The sequence below is a fragment of the Lissotriton helveticus genome, chromosome 12 (genome assembly GCF_964261635.1).
Source record: "Lissotriton helveticus chromosome 12, aLisHel1.1, whole genome shotgun sequence".
Classification (NCBI taxonomy): domain Eukaryota; kingdom Metazoa; phylum Chordata; class Amphibia; order Caudata; family Salamandridae; genus Lissotriton; species Lissotriton helveticus.
The window spans coordinates 133,802,115-133,817,941 of record NC_136073.1 but is presented as its reverse complement, the minus strand read 5'-3'; the positions used below and the strand labels follow the sequence as shown (position 1 = coordinate 133,817,941).

At 40.9% G+C, this 15,827-nt stretch overlaps 10 non-coding genes across 10 annotated transcripts; all 10 read right to left on the bottom strand.

Moving 5' to 3' along the window:
- Positions 1-1,610: 1,610 nt before the first annotated feature.
- Positions 1,611-1,692, bottom strand: TRNAS-AGA (transfer RNA serine (anticodon AGA)). Its single transcript has one exon. It is a non-coding gene; the product is annotated as a tRNA-Ser (tRNA).
- A 2,850-nt stretch (positions 1,693-4,542) lies between these two features.
- Positions 4,543-4,624, bottom strand: TRNAS-AGA (transfer RNA serine (anticodon AGA)). The gene has a single exon. It is a non-coding gene; the product is annotated as a tRNA-Ser (tRNA).
- Positions 4,625-6,276: 1,652 nt separating this feature from the next.
- TRNAS-AGA (transfer RNA serine (anticodon AGA)) lies at positions 6,277-6,358 on the bottom strand. Its single transcript has one exon. It is a non-coding gene; the product is annotated as a tRNA-Ser (tRNA).
- Positions 6,359-6,653: 295 nt separating this feature from the next.
- TRNAH-GUG (transfer RNA histidin (anticodon GUG)) lies at positions 6,654-6,725 on the bottom strand. The gene has a single exon. It is a non-coding gene; the product is annotated as a tRNA-His (tRNA).
- A 1,286-nt stretch (positions 6,726-8,011) lies between these two features.
- On the bottom strand, positions 8,012-8,093 carry TRNAS-AGA (transfer RNA serine (anticodon AGA)). Its single transcript has one exon. It is a non-coding gene; the product is annotated as a tRNA-Ser (tRNA).
- A 2,850-nt stretch (positions 8,094-10,943) lies between these two features.
- TRNAS-AGA (transfer RNA serine (anticodon AGA)) lies at positions 10,944-11,025 on the bottom strand. Its single transcript has one exon. It is a non-coding gene; the product is annotated as a tRNA-Ser (tRNA).
- A 295-nt stretch (positions 11,026-11,320) lies between these two features.
- On the bottom strand, positions 11,321-11,392 carry TRNAH-GUG (transfer RNA histidin (anticodon GUG)). Its single transcript has one exon. It is a non-coding gene; the product is annotated as a tRNA-His (tRNA).
- Positions 11,393-12,678: 1,286 nt separating this feature from the next.
- On the bottom strand, positions 12,679-12,760 carry TRNAS-AGA (transfer RNA serine (anticodon AGA)). Its single transcript has one exon. It is a non-coding gene; the product is annotated as a tRNA-Ser (tRNA).
- A 1,487-nt stretch (positions 12,761-14,247) lies between these two features.
- On the bottom strand, positions 14,248-14,319 carry TRNAH-GUG (transfer RNA histidin (anticodon GUG)). Its single transcript has one exon. It is a non-coding gene; the product is annotated as a tRNA-His (tRNA).
- A 1,286-nt stretch (positions 14,320-15,605) lies between these two features.
- Positions 15,606-15,687, bottom strand: TRNAS-AGA (transfer RNA serine (anticodon AGA)). Its single transcript has one exon. It is a non-coding gene; the product is annotated as a tRNA-Ser (tRNA).
- Positions 15,688-15,827: the final 140 nt, after the last annotated feature.

Genomic DNA, 15,827 nt, shown 5'->3' with positions numbered 1-15,827 from the left:
AGGTGTGCCACAGAAAATTCCTGATATCCTGCAATGCACTTTTTAAAAATAGTTTTTTTCAGCAGGCACATTCTCTCCTAAAAACAAAAATAAGGCTACATCTTATAATCATGTGTGTTTAAATAATTTGTCGTTAAATCGTTTAAATATTTTAAAGGATCTGTTTTTAATAGACATTTTACAAAAACAACTGGTACATTTGGTAATTCTGTAAAAGAAAAACCCAACTGCCGTGACATTGCCAACCACAATGCCGTGACTCGGTATCGAACCGAGGTTGCTGCAGCCACAACGCAGAGTACTAACCACTATACGATCACGGCGAGCTACTTGGGCTCAATAACATACAGTGACATGGAGAATTTATAATTCGAAACACTCAGGGAACTCCAGTGATAGGCTGAATGTGTTCATTGCTTCCTCATTCCTTATACAAAGGCTTTGTCTCCTCAGTGGTTGATAGGCTGAAACCGTTTCCTGGTTGCCTGCTTGTGAACTGCCAGAAGTCAAAGATCACACATACACTTGTTGGCCTGTGATGGGACACCAATGCAGAGAAACACACCTGGCGCAGATCTTCTATTCTGTCTATTAGACCTACATCTCCCCTGTACCTCCTCAAGCCATCTGTATGTGAAGCAAGAAAAAATTAAGGAGCGGTCCATCTATACTTTTATAGGGAGGATGCTGCCGTGAGCTCCTCCCAGCTAATCACACAAACAGCAGTAAAGCAAGATAGCTATACAGTTAGGGGGGACTGCATGGTTAGGTTTTTGAGGAATTATTGAAACTGACCTCAGTGACCCATGATCAGAGCTGTGGCTAATGACTGCGCGCCCAATTATGATGAAGCAAGCACCATGGCTCGTAGGGGCCCCACAACACGCTTTTCTTAGCTCATTGAATTAAAGTATAAACCTCTGCCATGTATGAGTGGTAAAGGCTTGTTAATTTGGTTGCTTTTCCAATTCATGTCTGACAACAAGATGAAGGAACATTGGGGCATCAGAAGCTTTGGAAAGTAGCCACCAAACCTCAGAGAAAGAGAGAAAGAGGGAAAAGGCAGTATGAGGTGTGGAGAAAACAGCAGCAGGTACAAGGAGCTCAAATGAGATTAATGGCGCCTAAATAGAGCACATAAAGGAACAGTTACAAATCTAAGAAAAGGGAAAGAAAGACTAGGAAAAAAACACGGAAAGAGCCTGTAGATAAAATTCTCTTCCTGGGACAGCAGGCTAAGAGAAATTACACAGGGAGAAGTTAAGCTTGTAACACGGGGAGAATAGAAAAGAAAATGCAGTTTTATGAAGTGTGTTTGCCTAATCCAGCAAGCACTTTTATTTTATTTTTCTATTTGCTTCTTTTATTGGTAAAGTAAGTTTCAAGTGCATGAATGGTATGACTGAGAGAGCCAGGGTATAATAATTTGAAGTGTTTGCACCAGCGCTAATGTAGGACGAGAGTTATAGCAAAGATATGAAAGGGGTAGCGATAATAAATATGTGAAAGGGCAATAGTGACACCAAAATAAGCCACCTATTTATAAAACTGACATGGAAGAAATTCTAAAGGTTAACTTCTGAAATTGTAGCCGATGTTAAAAAGTATCTCGTTGTTGGCAGGATTCGAACCTGCGCGGGGAGACCCCAATGGATTTCTAGTCCATCGCCTTAATCACTCGGCCACAACAACTGACTGTAAGTTTTGTGCAAATAATCTGTATGAAAGTTTTCAAGGTGTCCCACAGCAAATTCCTGGTATTCTGCAATGCACTTTTTTAAAATAATGTATTTTTCAGCAGGCACATTCTCTCCTAAAAACAAAAATTGCATGAGTATATCTCTAGTTTGGAAAAGGATAGGCTTTCATGCATACTCTCATGTGGCACTCAAGTTTTTGGGACCCTATTGCACTCTGTTTTCGTGCTGCTTTTAGTCTATGGCCCATATTACAGAAGTCTACCATCTTTGAGTATTTGAGGCTCCTTTGTAAGTGCTTTATCTTTTTTACTTGAAGAGCTATATAATAAAGGGGTCAGGGAAAGGTTGCATTTATGGAAGATAAAAGAAGGCACACTTGTCTCACCAAATGCCGTAGAGAAACCTGATGTTTTACTCATGTTATCCTTAGTTTGTTTTTGTTAGACCTTGCATTCTTAAGGTGGCCTCAACCCTACCTTATTGCTTTTCACCTACGCATTTTGCTGTATCTTTTTGTTGGCCTTAGGACTCTGATCACTTTATTGCTACTAATCAGTGCTGAAGTGAACGTGCTTCTTCCCTAATCATGTGTGTAATTGGAGTATACCTGACTGACAGATTTCATTGACTTGAAAGCCCCTTGTAAAGTGGTATACCATATACCCAGGAACTGATTGTGCCGCCCAAAAAAGTATCATTTCAAACCTGTCTCAAGCCTGCTACTGCAGTGCCTGTGCTGCAGTGTACTGCCACTTCGACTTGCCATTTAAAACTACTTGCCAAGCCTTAAACTCCAATTTTATTACATATAATTAACCAAAAGGTAGGCCCTAGGTAGTCCTAGAGGCATCATGCTATGTAAGTAAAAGGTAAGACATGTACTGTGGTAGTTTGCATGTCCTGGTAGTACAAAACAGTCTATTACATTTTTCACTACTGTGAGGTCTGCCCCTCTCGTAGGTTAGCATTGGGTATTCCCTTATACTTTTTGGGGGGTAATTCCATATCAGAGAGGAGAAGCTTTATTTATTTATTGATAAATCCTATTTACTGGTGAGGTTGGATTTAACTTTACTACTTTATAAATGCCATTTTTAGAGAGTGAGCATTTCTCTGCACTTACTGCTTTATTTGCCTGAAAACCTGTCTCCAATTGACGTCTGGATTGGGCTGCGAGACAGCTACATTTGTGCATTCCCTCTAGACAGCCACAATACAGGTCACTCAACTGCAACTGCATTCATCTGCATTCTGATTGGCATGGGGGAGAGCTCCATTCCCCCACCGCAAATAGGTTCAAGAACGATAATTTATGTCAGTAGGTACAATATAGCTACATCTTATAATCATGTGTGTTAAAATAATTTGTCGTTAGATCGTTTAAATATTTTAAAGGATCTGTTTTTAATAGACATTTTACAAAAACAACTGGTACATTTGGTAATTCTGTAAAAGAAAAACCCAACTGCCGTGACATTGCCAACCACAATGCCGTGAATCGGATTCGAACCGAGGTTGCTGCGGCCACAACGCAGAGTACTAACCACTATACGATCACGGCGAGCTACTTGGGCTTAATAACATACAGTGACATGGAGAATTTATAATCCGGTACACTCAGGGAACTCCTGTGATAGGCTGAATGTGTTAATTGCTTCCTCATTCCTTATACAAAGGCTTTGTCTCCTCAGTGGTTGATAGGCTGAAACTGTTTCCTGGCCGCCTGCTTGTGAACTGCCAGGAGTCAAAGATCACACATACACTTGTGGGCCTGTGATGGGACACCAATGCAGAGAAACACACCTGGTGCAGATCTTCTATACTGTCTAGTAGACCTGCATCTCCCCTGTACCTCCTCAAGCCATCTGTATGTGAAGCAAGAAAGAGTTAAGGAGCGGTCCATCTACACTTTTATAGGGAGGATGCTGCCATCAGCTCCTCCCAGCTAATCACACAAACAGCAGTAAAGCAAGATAACTACACAGTTAGGGGGGACTGCATGGTTAGGTTTTTGAGGAATTATTGAAACTGACCTCAGTGACCCATGATCAGAGCTGTGGCTAATGACTGCGTGCCTAATTATGATGAAGCAAGCACCATGGCTCGTAGGGGCCCCACAACACGCTTTTCTTAGCTCAATTAAAGTATAAACCTCTGCCATATATGAGTGGTAAAGGCTTGTTAATTTGGTTGCTTTTCCAATTCACGTCTGACAACAAGATGAAGGAACATTGGGGCATCAGAAGCTTTGGAAAGTAGCCACCAACCTCAGAGAAAGAGAGAAAGAGGGAAAAGGCAGTATGAGGTGTGGAGAAAACAGCAGCAGGTACAAGGAGCTCAAATGAGATTAATGGCGCCTAAATAGAGCACGTAAAGGAACAGTTACAAATCTAAGAAAAAGGAAAGAAAGACTAGGAAAAAAACACGGAAAGAGCCTGTAGATAAAATTCTCTTCCTGGGACAGCAGGCTAAGAGAAATTACACAGGGAGCAGTTAAGCTTGTAACACGGGGAGAATAGAAAAGAAAATGCAGTTTTATGAAGTGTGTTGCCTAATCCAGCAAGCACTTTTGTTTTATTTTTCTATTTGCTTCTTTTATTGGTAAAGTAAGTTTCAAGTGCATGAATGGTATGACTGAGAGAGCCAGTGTATAATAATTTGAAGTGTTTGCACCAGCGCTAATGTAGGACGAGAGTTATAGCAAAGATATGAAAGGGGTAGCGATAATAAATATGTGAAAGGGCAATAGTGACACCAAAATAAGCCACCTATTTATAAAACTGACATGGAAGAAATTCTAAAGGTTAGCTTCTGAAATTGTAGCCGATGTTAAAAAGTTTCTCGTTGTTGGCAGGATTCGAACCTGCGCGGGGGGACCCCAATGGATTTCTAGTCCATCGCCTTAACCACTCGGCCACAACAACTGACTGCAAGTTTTGTGCAAATAATCTGTATGAAAGTTTTCAAGGTGTCCCACAGAAAATTCCTGATATCCTGCAATGCACTTTATAAAAATAATGTTTTTTTCAGCAGGCACATTCTCTCCTAAAAACAAAAATAAGGCTACATCTTATAATCATGTGTGTTTAAATAATTTGTCGTTAGATCGTTTAAATATTTTAAAGGATCTGTTTTTAATAGACATTTTACAAAAACAACTGGTACATTTGGTAATTCTGTAAAAGAAAAACCCAACTGCCGTGACATTGCCAACCACAATGCCGTGACTCGGATTCGAACCGAGGTTGCTGCGGCCACAACGCAGAGTACTAACCACTATACGATAACGGCGAGCTACTTGGGCTCAATAACATAAAGTGACATGGAGAATTTATAATTCGAAACACTCAGGGAACTCCTGTGATAGGCTGAATGTGTTCATTGCTTCCTCATTCCTTATACAAAGGCTTTGTCTCCTCAGTGGTTGATAGGCTGAAACCGTTTCCTGGCCGCCTGCTTGTGAACTGCCAGAAGTCAAAGATCACAAATACACTTGTGGGACTGTGATGGGACACCAATGCAGAGAAACACACCTGGCGCAGATCTTCTATTCTGTCTATTAGACCTGCATCTCCCCTGTACCTCCTCAAGCCATCTGTATGTGAAGCAAGAAAAAGTTAAGGAGCGGTCCATCTACACTTTTATAGGGAGGATGCTGCCGTGAGCTCCTCCCAGCTAATCACACAAACAGCAGTAAAGCAAGATAACTACACAGTTAGGGGGGACTGCATGGATAGGTTTTTGAGGAATTATTGAAACTGACCTCAGTGACCCATGATCAGAGCTGTGGCTAATGACTGCGTGCCCAATTATGATGAAGCAAGCACCATGGCTCGTAGGGGCCCCACAACACGCTTTTCTTAGCTCATTGAATTAAAGTATAAACCTCTGCCATGTATGAGTGGTAAAGGCTTGTTAATTTGGTTGCTTTTCCAATTCACGTCTGACAACAAGATGAAGGAACATTGGGGCATCAGAAGCTTTGGAAAGTAGCCACCAACCTCAGAGAAAGAGAGAAAGAGGGAAAAGGCAGTATGAGGTGTGGAGAAAACAGCAGCAGGTACAAGGAGCTCAAATTAGATTAATGGCGCCTAAATAGAGCACATAAAGGAACAGTTACAAATCTAAGAAAAGGGAAAGAAAGACTAGGAAAAAAACAGGGAAAGAGCCTGTAGATAAAATTCTCTTCCTGGGACAGCAGGCTAAGAGAAATTACACAGGGAGCAGTTAAGCTTGTAACACGGGGAGAATAGAAAAGAAAATGCAGTTTTATGAAGTGTGTTGCCTAATCCAGCAAGCACTTTTGTTTTATTTTTCTATTTGCTTCTTTTATTGGTAAAGTAAGTTTCAAGTGCATGAATGGTATGACTGAGAGAGCCAGTGTATAATAATTTGAAGTGTTTGCACCAGCGCTAATGTAGGACGAGAGTTATAGCAAAGATATGAAAGGGGTAGCGATAATAAATATGTGAAAGGGCAATAGTGACACCAAAATAAGCCACCTATTTATAAAACTGACATGGAAGAAATTCTAAAGGTTAGCTTCTGAAATTGTAGCCGATGTTAAAAAGTTTCTCGTTGTTGGCAGGATTCGAACCTGCGCGGGGGGACCCCAATGGATTTCTAGTCCATCGCCTTAACCACTCGGCCACAACAACTGACTGCAAGTTTTGTGCAAATAATCTGTATGAAAGTTTTCAAGGTGTCCCACAGAAAATTCCTGATATCCTGCAATGCACTTTATAAAAATAATGTTTTTTTCAGCAGGCACATTCTCTCCTAAAAACAAAAATAAGGCTACATCTTATAATCATGTGTGTTTAAATAATTTGTCGTTAGATCGTTTAAATATTTTAAAGGATCTGTTTTTAATAGACATTTTACAAAAACAACTGGTACATTTGGTAATTCTGTAAAAGAAAAACCCAACTGCCGTGACATTGCCAACCACAATGCCGTGACTCGGATTCGAACCGAGGTTGCTGCGGCCACAACGCAGAGTACTAACCACTATACGATCACGGCGAGCTACTTGGGCTCAATAACATAAAGTGACATGGAGAATTTATAATTCGAAACACTCAGGGAACTCCTGTGATAGGCTGAATGTGTTCATTGCTTCCTCATTCCTTATACAAAGGCTTTGTCTCCTCAGTGGTTGATAGGCTGAAACCGTTTCCTGGCCGCCTGCTTGTGAACTGCCAGAAGTCAAAGATCACAAATACACTTGTGGGACTGTGATGGGACACCAATGCAGAGAAACACACCTGGCGCAGATCTTCTATTCTGTCTATTAGACCTGCATCTCCCCTGTACCTCCTCAAGCCATCTGTATGTGAAGCAAGAAAAAGTTAAGGAGCGGTCCATCTACACTTTTATAGGGAGGATGCTGCCGTGAGCTCCTCCCAGCTAATCACACAAACAGCAGTAAAGCAAGATAACTACACAGTTAGGGGGGACTGCATGGATAGGTTTTTGAGGAATTATTGAAACTGACCTCAGTGACCCATGATCAGAGCTGTGGCTAATGACTGCGTGCCCAATTATGATGAAGCAAGCACCATGGCTCGTAGGGGCCCCACAACACGCTTTTCTTAGCTCATTGAATTAAAGTATAAACCTCTGCCATGTATGAGTGGTAAAGGCTTGTTAATTTGGTTGCTTTTCCAATTCACGTCTGACAACAAGATGAAGGAACATTGGGGCATCAGAAGCTTTGGAAAGTAGCCACCAACCTCAGAGAAAGAGAGAAAGAGGGAAAAGGCAGTATGAGGTGTGGAGAAAACAGCAGCAGGTACAAGGAGCTCAAATTAGATTAATGGCGCCTAAATAGAGCACATAAAGGAACAGTTACAAATCTAAGAAAAGGGAAAGAAAGACTAGGAAAAAAACAGGGAAAGAGCATGTAGATAAAATTCTCTTCCTGGGACAGCAGGCTAAGAGAAATTACACAGGGAGCAGTTAAGCTTGTAACACGGGGAGAATAGAAAAGAAAATGCAGTTTTATGAAGTGTGTTTGCCTAATCCAGCAAGCACTTTTATTTTATTTTTCTATTTGCTTCTTTTATTGGTAAAGTAAGTTTCAAGTGCATGAATGGTATGACTGAGAGAGCCAGGGTATAATAATTTGAAGTGTTTGCACCAGCGCTAATGTAGGACGAGAGTTATAGCAAAGATATGAAAGGGGTAGCGATAATAAATATGTGAAAGGGCAATAGTGACACCAAAATAAGCCACCTATTTATAAAACTGACATGGAAGAAATTCTAAAGGTTAACTTCTGAAATTGTAGCCGATGTTAAAAAGTTTCTCGTTGTTGGCAGGATTCGAACCTGCGCAGGGAGACCCCAATGGATTTCTAGTCCATCGCCTTAACCACTCGGCCACAACAACTGACTGTAAGTTTTGTGCAAATAATCTGTATGAAAGTTTTCAAGGTGTCCCACAGCAAATTCCTGGTATTCTGCAATGCACTTTTTTAAAATAATGTATTTTTCATCAGGCACATTCTCTCCTAAAAACAAAAATTGCATGAGTATATCTCTAGTTTGGAAAAGGATAGGCTTTCACGCATACTCTCATGTGGCACTCAAGTTTTTGGGACCCTATTGCACTCTGTTTTCGTGCTGCTTTTAGTCTATGGCCCATATTACAGAAGTCTACCATCTTTGAGTATTTGAGGCTCCTTTGTAAGTGCTTTATCTTTTTTACTTGAAGAGCTATATAATAAAGGGGTCAGGGAAAGGTTGCATTTATGGAAGATGAAAGAAGGCACACTTGTCTCACCAAATGCCGTAGAGAAACCTGATGTTTTACTCATGTTATCCTTAGTTTGTTTTTGTTAGACCTTGCATTCTTAAGGTGGCCTCAACCCTACCTTATTGCTTTTCACCTACGCATTTTGCTGTATCTTTTTGTTGGCCTTAGGACTCTGATCACTTTATTGCTACTAATCAGTGCTGAAGTGAACGTGCTTCTTCCCTAATCATGTGTGTAATTGGAGTATACCTGACTGACAGATTTCATTGACTTGAAAGCCCCTTGTAAAGTGGTATACCATATACCCAGGAACTGATTGTGCCGCCCAAAAAAGTATCATTTCAAACCTGTCTCAAGCCTGCTACTGCAGTGCCTGTGCTGCAGTGTACTGCCACTTCGACTTGCCATTTAAAACTACTTGCCAAGCCTTAAACTCCAATTTTATTACATATAATTAACCAAAAGGTAGGCCCTAGGTAGTCCTAGAGGCATCATGCTATGTAAGTAAAAGGTAAGACATGTACTGTGGTAGTTTGCATGTCCTGGTAGTACAAAACAGTCTATTACATTTTTCACTTCTGTGAGGTCTGCCCCTCTCGTAGGTTAGCATTGGGTATTCCCTTATACTTTTTGGGGGGTAATTCCATATCAGAGAGGAGAAGCTTTATTTATTTATTGATAAATCCTATTTACTGGTGAGGTTGGATTTAACTTTACTACTTTATAAATGCCATTTTTAGAGAGTGAGCATTTCTCTGCAGTTACTGCTTTATTTGCCTGAAAACCTGTCTCCAATTGACGTCTGGATTGGGCTGCGAGACAGCTACATTTGTGCATTCCCTCTAGACAGCCACAATACAGGTCACTCAACTGCAACTGCATTCATCTGCATTCTGATTGGCATGGGGGAGAGCTCCATTCCCCCACCGCAAATAGGTTCAAGAACGATAATTTATGTCAGTAGGTACAATATAGCTACATCTTATAATCATGTGTGTTAAAATAATTTGTCGTTAGATCGTTTAAATATTTTAAAGGATCTGTTTTTAATAGACATTTTACAAAAACAACTGGTACATTTGGTAATTCTGTAAAAGAAAAACCCAACTGCCGTGACATTGCCAACCACAATGCCGTGACTCGGATTTGAACCGAGGTTGCTGCAGCCACAACGCAGAGTACTAACCACTATACGATCACGGCGAGCTACTTGGGCTCAATAACATACAGTGACATGGAGAATTTATAATTCGGTACACTCAGGGAACTCCTGTGATAGGCTGAATGTGTTAATTGCTTCCTCATTCCTTATACAAAGGCTTTGTCTCCTCAGTGGTTGATAGGCTGAAACTGTTTCCTGGCCGCCTGCTTGTGAACTGCCAGGAGTCAAAGATCACACATACACTTGTGGGCCTGTGATGGGACACCAATGCAGAGAAACACACCTGGTGCAGATCTTCTATACTGTCTAGTAGACCTGCATCTCCCCTGTACCTCCTCAAGCCATCTGTATGTGAAGCAAGAAAGAGTTAAGGAGCGGTCCATCTACACTTTTATAGGGAGGATGCTGCCATGAGCTCCTCCCAGCTAATCACACAAACAGCAGTAAAGCAAGATATCTACACAGTTAGGGGGGACTGCATGGTTAAGTTTTTGAGGAATTATTGAAACTGACCTCAGTGACCCATGATCAGAGCTGTGGCTAATGACTGCGTGCCTAATTATGATGAAGCAAGCACCATGGCTCGTAGGGGCCCCACAACACGCTTTTCTTAGCTCAATTAAAGTATAAACCTCTGCCATATATGAGTGGTAAAGGCTTGTTAATTTGGTTGCTTTTCCAATTCACGTCTGACAACAAGATGAAGGAACATTGGGGCATCAGAAGCTTTGGAAAGTAGCCACCAACCTCAGAGAAAGAGAGAAAGAGGGAAAAGGCAGTATGAGGTGTGGAGAAAACAGCAGCAGGTACAAGGAGCTCAAATTAGATTAATGGCGCCTAAATAGAGCACATAAAGGAACAGTTACAAATCTAAGAAAAGGGAAAGAAAGACTAGGAAAAAAACAGGGAAAGAGCCTGTAGATAAAATTCTCTTCCTGGGACAGCAGGCTAAGAGAAATTACACAGGGAGCAGTTAAGCTTGTAACACGGGGAGAATAGAAAAGAAAATGCAGTTTTATGAAGTGTGTTGCCTAATCCAGCAAGCACTTTTGTTTTATTTTTCTATTTGCTTCTTTTATTGGTAAAGTAAGTTTCAAGTGCATGAATGGTATGACTGAGAGAGCCAGTGTATAATAATTTGAAGTGTTTGCACCAGCGCTAATGTAGGACGAGAGTTATAGCAAAGATATGAAAGGGGTAGCGATAATAAATATGTGAAAGGGCAATAGTGACACCAAAATAAGCCACCTATTTATAAAACTGACATGGAAGAAATTCTAAAGGTTAGCTTCTGAAATTGTAGCCGATGTTAAAAAGTTTCTCGTTGTTGGCAGGATTCGAACCTGCGCGGGGGGACCCCAATGGATTTCTAGTCCATCGCCTTAACCACTCGGCCACAACAACTGCCTGCAAGTTTTGTGCAAATAATCTGTATGAAAGTTTTCAAGGTGTCCCACAGAAAATTCCTGATATCCTGCAATGCACTTTATAAAAATAATGTTTTTTTCAGCAGGCACATTCTCTCCTAAAAACAAAAATAAGGCTACATCTTATAATCATGTGTGTTTAAATAATTTGTCGTTAGATCGTTTAAATATTTTAAAGGATCTGTTTTTAATAGACATTTTACAAAAACAACTGGTACATTTGGTAATTCTGTAAAAGAAAAACCCAACTGCCGTGACATTGCCAACCACAATGCCGTGACTCGGATTCGAACCGAGGTTGCTGCGGCCACAACGCAGAGTACTAACCACTATACGATCACGGCGAGCTACTTGGGCTCAATAACATAAAGTGACATGGAGAATTTATAATTCGAAACACTCAGGGAACTCCTGTGATAGGCTGAATGTGTTCATTGCTTCCTCATTCCTTATACAAAGGCTTTGTCTCCTCAGTGGTTGATAGGCTGAAACCGTTTCCTGGCCGCCTGCTTGTGAACTGCCAGAAGTCAAAGATCACAAATACACTTGTGGGACTGTGATGGGACACCAATGCAGAGAAACACACCTGGCGCAGATCTTCTATTCTGTCTATTAGACCTGCATCTCCCCTGTACCTCCTCAAGCCATCTGTATGTGAAGCAAGAAAAAGTTAAGGAGCGGTCCATCTACACTTTTATAGGGAGGATGCTGCCGTGAGCTCCTCCCAGCTAATCACACAAACAGCAGTAAAGCAAGATAACTACACAGTTAGGGGGGACTGCATGGATAGGTTTTTGAGGAATTATTGAAACTGACCTCAGTGACCCATGATCAGAGCTGTGGCTAATGACTGCGTGCCCAATTATGATGAAGCAAGCACCATGGCTCGTAGGGGCCCCACAACACGCTTTTCTTAGCTCATTGAATGAAAGTATAAACCTCTGCCATGTATGAGTGGTAAAGGCTTGTTAATTTGGTTGCTTTTCCAATTCACGTCTGACAACAAGATGAAGGAACATTGGGGCATCAGAAGCTTTGGAAAGTAGCCACCAACCTCAGAGAAAGAGAGAAAGAGGGAAAAGGCAGTATGAGGTGTGGAGAAAACAGCAGCAGGTACAAGGAGCTCAAATTAAATTAATGGCGCCTAAATAGAGCACATAAAGGAACAGTTACAAATCTAAGAAAAGGGAAAGAAAGACTAGGAAAAAAACCCGGAAAGAGCCTGTAGATAAAATTCTCTTCCTGGGACAGCAGGCTAAGAGAAATTACACAGGGAGCAGTTAAGCTTGTAACACGGGGAGAATAGAAAAGAAAATGCAGTTTTATGAAGTGTGTTTGCCTAATCCAGCAAGCACTTTTATTTTATTTTTCTATTTGCTTCTTTTATTGGTAAAGTAAGTTTCAAGTGCATGAATGGTATGACTGAGAGAGCCAGGGTATAATAATTTGAAGTGTTTGCACCAGCGCTAATGTAGGACGAGAGTTATAGCAAAGATATGAAAGGGGTAGCGATAATAAATATGTGAAAGGGCAATAGTGACACCAAAATAAGCCACCTATTTATAAAACTGACATGGAAGAAATTCTAAAGGTTAACTTCTGAAATTGTAGCCGATGTTAAAAAGTTTCTCGTTGTTGGCAGGATTCGAACCTGCGCGGGGAGACCCCAATGGATTTCTAGTCCATCGCCTTAACCACTCGGCCACAACAACTGACTGTAAGTTTTGTGCAAATAATCTGTATGAAAGTTTTCAAGGTGTCCCACAGCAAATTCCTGGTATTCTGCAATGCACTTTTTTAAAATAATGTATTTTTCATCAGGCACATTCTCTCCTAAAAACAAAAATTGCATGAGTATATCTCTAGTTTGGAAAAGGATAGGCTTTCATGCATACTCTCATGTGGCACTCAAGTTTTTGGGACCCTATTGCACTCTGTTTTCGTGCTGCTTTTAGTCTATGGCCCATATTACAGAAGTCTACCATCTTTGAGTATTTGAGGCTCCTTTGTAAGTGCTTTATCTTTTTTACTTGAAGAGCTATATAATAAAGGGGTCAGGGAAAGGTTGCATTTATGGAAGATAAAAGAAGGCACACTTGTCTCACCAAATGCCGTAGAGAAACCTGATGTTTTACTCATGTTATCCTTAGTTTGTTTTTGTTAGACCTTGCATTCTTAAGGTGGCCTCAACCCTACCTTATTGCTTTTCACCTACGCATTTTGCTGTATCTTTTTGTTGGCCTTAAGACTCTGATCACTTTATTGCTACTAATCAGTGCTGAAGTGAACGTGCTTCTTCCCTAATCATGTGTGTAATTGGAGTATACCTGACTGACAGATTTCATTGACTTGAAAGCCCCTTGTAAAGTGGTATACCATATACCCAGGAACTGATTGTGCCGCCCAAAAAAGTATCATTTCAAACCTGTCTCAAGCCTGCTACTGCAGTGCCTGTGCTGCAGTGTACTGCCACTTCGACTTGCCATTTAAAACTACTTGCCAAGCCTTAAACTCCAATTTAATTACATATAATTAACCAAAAGGTAGGCCCTAGGTAGTCCTAGGGGCATCATGCTATGTAAGTAAAAGGTAAGACATGTACTGTGGTAGTTTGCATGTCCTGGTAGTACAAAACAGTCTATTACATTTTTCACTACTGTGAGGTCTGCCCCTCTCGTAGGTTAGCATTGGGTATTCCCTTATACTTTTTGGGGGGTAATTCCATATCAGAGAGGAGAAGCTTTATTTATTTATTGATAAATCCTATTTACTGGTGAGGTTGGATTTAACTTTACTACTTTATAAATGCCATTTTTAGAGAGTGAGCATTTCTCTGCACTTACTGCTCTATTTGCCTGAAAACCTGTCTCCAATTGACGTCTGGATTGGGCTGCGAGACAGCTACATTTGTGCATTCCCTCTAGACAGCCACAATACAGGTCACTCAACTGCAACTGCATTCTGATTGGCATGGGGGAGAGCTCCATTCCCCCACCGCAAATAGGTTCAAGAACGATAATTTATGTTAGTAGGTACAATATAGCTACATCTTATAATCATGTGTGTTAAAATAATTTGTCGTTAGATCGTTTAAATATTTTAAAGGATCTGTTTTTAATAGACATTTTACAAAAACAACTGGTACATTTGGTAATTCTGTAAAAGAAAAACCCAACTGCCGTGACATTGCCAACCACAATGCCGTGACTCGGATTCGAACCGAGGTTGCTGCGGCCACAACGCAGAGTACTAACCACTATACGATCACGGCGAGCTACTTGGGCTCAATAACATGCAGTGACATGGAGAATTTATAATTCGGTACACTCAGGGAACTCCTGTGATAGGCTGAATGTGTTAATTGCTTCCTCATTCCTTATACAAAGGCTTTGTCTCCTCAGTGGTTGATAGGCTGAAACTGTTTCCTGGCCGCCTGCTTGTGAACTGCCAGGAGTCAAAGATCACACATACACTTGTGGGCCTGTGATGGGACACCAATGCAGAGAAACACACCTGGTGCAGATCTTCTATACTGTCTAGTAGACCTGCATCTCCCCTGTACCTCCTCAAGCCATCTGTATGTGAAGCAAGAAAGAATTAAGGAGCGGTCCATCTACACTTTTATAGGGAGGATGCTGCCATGAGCTCCTCCCAGCTAATCACACAAACAGCAGTAAAGCAAGATATCTACACAGTTAGGGGGGACTGCATGGTTAGGTTTTTGAGGAATTATTGAAACTGACCTCAGTGACCCATGATCAGAACTGTGGCTAATGACTGCGTGCCTAATTATGATGAAGCAAGCACCATGGCTCGTAGGGGCCCCACAACACGCTTTTCTTAGCTCATTGAATTAAAGTATAAACCTCTGCCATGTATGAGTGGTAAAGGCTTGTTAATTTGGTTGCTTTTCCAATTCACGTCTGACAACAAGATGAAGGAACATTGGGGCATCAGAAGCTTTGGAAAGTAGCCACCAACCTCAGAGAAAGAGAGAAAGAGGGAAAAGGCAGTATGAGGTGTGGAGAAAACAGCAGCAGGTACAAGGAGCTCAAATGAGATTAATGGCGCCTAAATAGAGCACATAAAGGAACAGTTACAAATCTAAGAAAAGGGAAAGAAAGACTAGGAAAAAAACACGGAAAGAGCCTGTAGATAAAATTCTCTTCCTGGGACAGCAGGCTAAGAGAAATTACACAGGGTGCAGTTAAGCTTGTAACACGGGGAGAATAGAAAAGAAAATGCAGTTTTATGAAGTGTGTTTGCCTAATCCAGCAAGCACTTTTATTTTATTTTTCTATTTGCTTCTTTTATTGGTAAAGTAAGTTTCAAGTGCATGAATGGTATGACTGAGAGAGCCAGGGTATAATATTTTGAAGTGTTTGCACCAGCGCTAATGTAGGACGAGAGTTATAGCAAAGATATGAAAGGGGTAGCGATAATAAATATGTGAAAGGGCAATAGTGACACCAAAATAAGCCACCTATTTATAAAACTGACATGGAAGAAATTCTAAAGGTTAACTTCTGAAATTGTAGCCGATGTTAAAAAGTTTCTCGTTGTTGGCAGGATTCGAACCTGCGCGTGGAGACCCCAATGGATTTCTAGTCCATCGCCTTAACCACTCGGCCACAACAACTGACTGTAAGTTTTGTGCAAATAATCTGTATGAAAGTTTTCAATGTGTCCCACAGCAAATTCCTGGTATTCTGCAATGCACTTTTTTAAAATAATGTATTTTTCAGCAGGCACATTCTCTCCTAAAAACAAAAATTGCAT